This window comes from Triticum dicoccoides, chromosome 6B, assembly GCF_002162155.2.
Source record: "Triticum dicoccoides isolate Atlit2015 ecotype Zavitan chromosome 6B, WEW_v2.0, whole genome shotgun sequence".
Lineage (NCBI taxonomy): Eukaryota > Viridiplantae > Streptophyta > Magnoliopsida > Poales > Poaceae > Triticum > Triticum dicoccoides.
Genome location: NC_041391.1, coordinates 98,396,271 through 98,404,179, shown reverse-complemented (window position 1 = coordinate 98,404,179; position 7,909 = coordinate 98,396,271).

Below are 7,909 nucleotides of genomic sequence, written 5' to 3'. Positions count from 1 at the left end.
AATGACCAATAGAGGCCGCGCACCAGGTCGGACTTTATCTAGACCGTTCAAAGCATTTTGGGATCTGTGCGGCCCCTGTATTTCCTGTTCTTGCCCCCCTTAGAAACCGGCCGCTGCGTGTATTCTGGTCGATAGGCAGCACTAGGCGGTCGAATTTCATGTTTTGTCCCTTTTTGAAAAGTATTTCAGGATCTGACCCCTATTTGAATTTTTTTTCGAGATTTGACCCTTTTGCCTACCGCCAGGGAATCTGACGGTAGGGTTAGATAGCCTACCGCCACGGCCCATGGCGGTAGGAAACTTATCCACGTCAGCGCGTGGAGACGGTGCCGTCCCCCTCCGTCGCACCCTACCGCCAGGTGCCCTGGCGGTAGGCTGTCTAACCATACCGCCAGGGGCCCTGGCGGTAGGGTCCGGGCAGTTATTTGCCCCGAAACTGTTGGGGAACGTTGCAGAAAATTAAAATTTTTCCTACGGTTTCACCAAGATCCATCTATGAGTTCATCTAAGCAACGAGTCATGGGAGAGAGTTTGCATCTACATACCACTTGTAGATCGCGTGCGGAAGCTTGCAAGGTGATGATGTAGTCGTACTCGACGTGATTCGAATCACCGATGACCAAGTGCTGAACGGACAACATCTCCGCGTTCAACACACGTACGGGACGGGAGACGTCTCCTCCTTCTTGATCCAGCAAGGGGGAAGGAGAGGTTGAGGAAGACAGTTTCACCGGCAGCACGACGGCGTGGTGATGGTGGAGAAGCAGTACTCCGACAGGGCTTCGCCAAGCACACAACGGAGGAGGAGAGGTGTTGGGGAGGGGAGGGCTGCGCCTTGGAGGGTGGTGTGGTTGCCCTCCCCTCACCCCTCTATTTATAGGGGGAAGGGAGAAGGGGGCCGGCCCCCAAGAACCCATCTAGGGGGGGTGCGGCGGCCTAGGGGAGAGGGGAGAGGGTGGCTTGCCCCCCAAGCCAAGGGGGGCGCCCCCTCTAGGGTTCCCCCTCAACCCTAGGCGCATGGGCCCACGGGAGGGGGGTGCGGCCAGCCCACCAGGGGCTGGCTCCCTGCCCCACGCAGCCCATGTGGCCCCCCCGGGAGGGGTGGCCCCTCCCGGTGGACCCCCGGAACCCTTCCGGTGGCCCCGGTACAATACCGGTATGACCCCGAAACTTCTCGGTGTCCGTTTGACAACTTCCCATATATAAATCTTTACCTCCGGACCCTTCCGGATCTCCTCGTAACGTCCAGGATCCCATCCGGAACTCTGAACAACATTCGGTAGTCACATACTAGTCTTCCTAATAACCCTAGCGTCACCGAACCTTAAGTGTGTAGACCCTACGGGTTCGGGAGACATGCAGACATGACCGAGACGCTCTCAGTCAATAACCAACAGCGGGATCTGGATACCCATGACGGCTCCCACATGCTCCTCGATGTTGTCATCGGATGAACCACTATGTCGAGGATTCGATCAAACCCTGTATGCAATTCCCTTTGTCAATCGGTACGTTACTTGCCCGAGACTCGATCGTCGGTATCCCAATACCTTGTTCAGTCTCGTTACCGGCAAGTCACTTTACTCGTACCGTAATGCATGATCCCGTTCCAACACCTTGGTCACATTGAGCTCATTATGATGATGCATTACCGAGTGGGCCCAGAGATACCTCTCCGTCATACGGAGTGACAAATCCCAGTCTCGATCCGTGTCAACCCAACAGATACTTTCGGAGATACCTGTAATGCACCTTTATAGTCACCCAGTTACGTTGTGACGTTTGATACACCCAAGGCACTCTTACGGTATCCGGGAGTTACATGATCTCATGGTCGAAGGAATAGATACTTTACACTGGCAAAGCTCTAGCAAAACGAACTACACGATCTTTTATGCTATGCTTAGGATTGGGTCTTGTCCATCACATCATTCTCCTAATGATGTGATCTCGTTATCAACGACATCTAATGTCCATAGTCAGGAAACCATGACTATCTGTTGATCACAACGAGCTGGTCAACTAGAGGCCCACCAGGGACATATTGTGGTCTAAGTATATTCACACGTGTATTACGATTTCCGGGTAATACAGTTATAGCATGAATAAAAGACATTTATCATGAACATTGAAATATAATAATACTTTTATTATTGTCTCTAAGGCATATTTCCAACAGTCTCCCACTTGCACTAGAGTCACCAATCTAGTTACATTGTGATGAATCGAACACCCATAGAGTTCTGGTGTTGATCATGTTTTGCACGCGAGAGAGGTTTAGTCAGCGGATCTGCGACATTTAGATCCGTGTGCACTTTGCAAATCTCTATGTCTCCATCTTGAACATTTTCACGGATGGAGTTGAAACGACGCTTGATGTGCCTGGTCTTCTTGTGAAACCTGGGCTCCTTGGCGAGGGCAATAGCTCCAGTGTTGTCACAGAAGAGTTTGATCGGCCCCGACGCATTGGGTATGACTCCTAGGTCGGTGATGAACTCCTTCACCCAAATCGCTTCATGCGCTGCCTCCGAGGCTGCCATGTACTCCGCTTCACACGTAGATCCCGCCACGACGCTCTTCTTGCAGCTGCACCAGCTTACTGCTCCACCATTCAACATATACACGTATCCGGTTTGTGACTTAGAGTCATCCAGATCTGAGTCGAAGCTAGCGTCGACGTAACCCTTTACGACGAGCTCTTCGTCTCTTCCATAAACGAGAAACATGTCCTTCGTCCTTTTCAGGTACTTCAGGATATTCTTGACCGCTGTCCAGTGTTCCTTGCCGGGATTACTTTGGTATCTTGCTACCAAACTTACGGCAAGGTTTACATCGGGTCTGGTACACAGCATGGCATACATAATAGATCCTATGGCTGAAGCATAGGGGATGACACTCATCTCTTCTTTATCTTTTGCCGTGGTCGGTGACTGAGCCGAGCTCAATCTCACACCTTATAACATAGGCAAGAACCCCTTCTTGGACTGATCCATTTTGAACCTCTTCAAAACCTTATCAAGGTATGTGCTTTGTGAAAGACCTATGAGGCGTCTCGATCTATCTCTATAGATCTTGATGCCTAATATATAAGCAGCTTCTCCAAGGTCCTTCATTGAAAAACACTTATTCAAGTAGGCCTTAATGCTGTCCAGAAATTCTATATTATTTCCCATCAAGAGTATGTCATCTACATATAATATGAGAAATGCTACAGAGCTCCCACTCACTTTCTTGTAAACGCAGGCTTCTCCATAAGTCTGCATAAACCCAAACGCTTTGATTATCTCATGAAAGCGAATGTTCCAACTCCGAGATGCTTGCACCAGTCCATAAATGGATCGCTGGAGCTTGCATACTTTGTTAGCGTTCCAAGGATCGACAAAACCTTCTGGCTGCATCATATACAGTTCTTCCTGAAGATGCCCGTTAAGGAATGCTGTTTTGACGTCCATCTGCCATATCTCATAATCATAGTATGCGGCAATTGCTAACATGATTCGGACGGACTTCAGCTTCGCTACAGGAGAGAAAGTCTCGTCGTAGTCAATCCCTTGAACTTGTCGATAACCCTTAGCGACAAGTCGAGCCTTATAGATGGTAACATTTCCATCCGCGTCCGTCTTCTTCTTAAAAATCCATTTGTTTTCTATCGCTCGCCGATCATCGGGGAAGTCTGTCAAAGTCCATACTTTGTTTTCATACATGGATTCTATCTCGGATTTCATGGCTTCAAGCCATTTGTTGGAATCCGGGCCCGCCATCGCTTCTTCATAGTTCGAAGGTTCATTGTTGTCTAACAACATGATTTCCAGGACAGGGTTGCCGTACCACTCTGGTGCAGAACGTGTCCTTGTGGACCTACGAAGTTCAGCAGTAACTTGATCCGAAGTACCTTGATCATCATCATTGTTTTCCTCTTCAGTTGGTGTGGGCATCACATGAACGGTTTCCTGCGCTGCGCCACTTTCCCGCTCAAGAGGTAGTACTTCATCGAGTTCTACTTTCCTCCCACTTACTTCTTTCGAGAGAAACTCTTTTTCCAGAAAGCATCCGTTCTTGGCAACAAAGATCTTGCCTTCGGATCTTAAGTAGAAGGTATACCCGATAGTTTCCTTAGGGTATCCTATGAATACACATTTTTCCGACTTGGGTTCGAGCTTTTCAGGTTGAAGTTTCTTGACATAAGCATCGCATCCCCAAACTTTTAGAAACGACAGCTTAGGTTTCTTTCCAAACCATAATTCATACGGTGTCGTCTCAACGGATTTAGACGGTGCCCTATTTAAAGTGAATGTAGCTGTCTCTAGAGCGTATCCCCAAAATGATAGCGGTAAATCGGTAAGAGACATCATAGACCGCACCATATCCAATAGGGTGCGATTACGACGTTCGGACACACCGTTTCGCTGAGGTGTTCCAGGCAGCGTGAGCTGTGAAACGATTCCACATTTCCTTAAGTGTGTACCAAATTCGTGACTTAAGTATTCTCCTCCACGATCTGATCGTAAGAATTTTATCTTTCGGTCACGTTGATTCGCTACCTCATTCTGAAATTCCTTGAACTTTTCAAAGGTCTCAGACTTGTGTTTCATCAAGTAGACATACCCATATCTACTCAAGTCATCAGTGAGAGTGAGAACATAACGATATCCTCCGCGAGCCTCAACGCTCATTGGACCGCACACATCGGTATGTATGATTTCCAACAAGTTGGTTGCTCGCTCCATTGTTCCGGAGAACGGAGTCTTGGTCATTTTGCCCAAGAGGCATGGTTCGCACGTGTCAAACGATTCATAATCAAGAGACTCTAAAAGTCCATCGGCATGGAGCTTCTTCATGCGCTTGACACCAATGTGACCAAGGCGGCAGTGCCACAAGTATGTGGGACTATCGTTATCAACTTTATATCTTTTGGCATCTACACTATGAACATGTGTAATATTACGCTCGAGATTCATTAAGAATAAACCATTGACCATCGGAGCATGACCATAAAACATATCTCTCATATAAATCGAACAACCATTATTCTCAGACTTAAATGAGTAGCCATCTCGTATTAAACGAGATCCAGATACAATGTTCATGCTCAAACTTGGCACTAAATAACAATTATTAAGGTTCAAAACTAATCCCGTAGGTAAATGTAGAGGCAGCGTGCCGACGGCGATCACATCGACTCTGGAACCATTTCCGACGCGCATCGTCACCTCATCCTTCGCCAGTCTCCGTTTATTCCGCAGCTCCTGCTGTGAGTTACAAATATGAGCAACGGCACCGGTATCAAATACCCAGGAGTTACTACGAGTACTGGTAAGGTACACATCAATCACATGTATATCAAATATACCTTTGGTGTTGCCGGCCTTCTTATCCGCTAAGTATTTGGGGCAGTTCCGCTTCCAGTGACCCTTCCCCTTGCAATAAAAGCACTCAGTCTCAGGCTTGGGTCCATTCTTTGACTTCTTCCCGGTAACTGGCTTACCAGGCGCGGCAACATCTTTGCCGTCCTTCTTGAAGTTCTTCTTACCCTTGCCCTTCTTGAACTTAGTGGTCTTATTGACCATCAACACTTGATGTTCTTTCTTGATTTCAGCCTCTGCTGACTTCAGCATCGAGAACACTTCAGGAATGGTCTTTTCCATCCCCTGCATGTTGTAGTTCATCACAAAGCTCTTGTAGCTTGGTGGGAGCGACTGGAGGATTCTGTCAATGACCGCCTCATCTGGGAGGTTAATGTTTAGCTGGGTCATACGGTTGTGCAACCCAGACATCTTCAGGATGTGCTCACTGACAGAACTATTTTCCTCCATCTTACAACTGTAGAACTTGTCGGAGACATCATATCTCTCGACCCGGGCATGAGCTTGAAAAACTAGTTTCAGCTCTTCGAACATCTCATATGCTCCGTGGTGCTCAAAACGCTTTTGGAGCCCCGGTTCTAAGTTGTAAAGCATGCCGCACTGAACGAGGGAGTAATCATCAGCACGAGACTGCCAAGCATTCATAATGTCTTGGTTCTCTGGGACGGGAGCATCACCTAGCGGTCCTTCTAGGACATATTGTTTCCTGGCAGCTATGAGGATGATCCTCAGGTTCCGGACCCAGTCCGTATAGTTGCTGCCATCATCTTTCAACTTGGTTTTCTCTAGGAACGCGTTGAAGTTCATGTTGACATTAGCGTTGGCCATTGATCTACAAGACATATTTGCAAAGGTTTTAGACTAAGTTCATGATAATAAAGTTCTAATCAAATTATGAACTCCCACTTAGATTAGACATCCCTTTAGTCATCTAAGTGTTACACGATCCGAGTCGACTAGCCCGTGTCCGATCATCACGTGAGACGGACTAGTCATCGTCGGTGAACATTCTCATGTTGATCGTATCTTCCATACAACTCGTGCTCGACCTTTCGGTCTCCGTGTTCCGAGGCCATGTCTGCACATGCTAGGCTCGTCAAGTTAACCCTAAGTGTTTTCGCTGTGTAAAACTGTCTTACACCCGTTGTATGTGAACGTAAGAATCCATCACACCCGATCATCACGTGGTGCTTAGAAGCGACGAACTGTAGCAACGGTGCACAGTTAGGGGAGAACACTTCTTGAAATTTTATAAGGGATCATCTTATTTACTACCGTCGTCCTAAGTAAACAAGATGCATAATACATAATAAACATCACATGCAATTATATAGTTGTGACATGATATGGCCAATATCATATAGCTCCATTGATCTTCATCTTCGGGGCTCCATGATCATCTTCTCACCGGCTTGACACCATGATCTCCATCATCGTGTCTTCATGAAGTTGTCACGCCAACGACTACTTCTACTTCTATGACTAACATTTAGCAATAAAGTAAAGTAGTTTACATGGCGTTATTCAATGACACGCAGGTCATACAAAAAAATAAAGACAACTCCTATGGCTCCTGCCGGTTGTCATACTCATCGACATGCAAGTCGTGAATCCTATTACAAAGAACATGATCTCATACATCACAATTCATCATTCATCACAACTTCTGGCCATATCACATCACATGATCAATCGCTGCAAAAACAAGTTAGACGTCCTCTAATTGTTGTTGCATCTTTTACGTGGATGCAATTGGGTTCTAGCAAGAACGTTTTCTTACCTACGAATCACCACAACGTGATTTTGTCAACTTCTATTTACCCTTCATAAGGGCCCTGTTCATCGATTCCGCTCCATCTAAAGTGAGAGAGACAGACACCCGCCAGCCACCTTATGCAACTAGTGCATGTCAGTCGGTGGAACCGGTCTCACGTAAGCGTACGTGTAAGGTTGGTCCGGGCCGCTTCATCCCACAATACCGTTGAGCAAGAAAAGACTAGTAGAGGCAAGTAAGATGACAAAATCCACGCCCACAACAAAAGTTGTGTTCTACTCGTGCAAAGAGAACTACGCATAGACCTAGCTCATGATGCCACTGTTGGGGAACGTTGCAGAAAATTAAAATTTTTCCTACGGTTTCACCAAGATCCATCTATGAGTTCATCTAAGCAACGAGTCATGGGAGAGAGTTTGCATCTACATACCACTTGTAGATCGCGTGCGGAAGCTTGCAAGGTGATGATGTAGTCGTACTCGACGTGATTCGAATCACCGATGACCAAGTGCTGAACGGACAGCACCTCCGCGTTCAACACACGTACGGGACGGGAGACGTCTCCTCCTTCTTGATCCAGCAAGGGGGAAGGAGAGGTTGAGGAAGACAGTTCCACCGGCAGCACGACGGCGTGGTGATGGTGGAGAAGCAGTACTCCGACAGGGCTTCACCAAGCACACAACGGAGGAGGAGAGGTGTTGGGGAGGGGAGGGCTGCACCTTGGAGGGTGGTGTGGCTGCCCTCCCCGCACCCCTCTATTTATAGGGGGAAG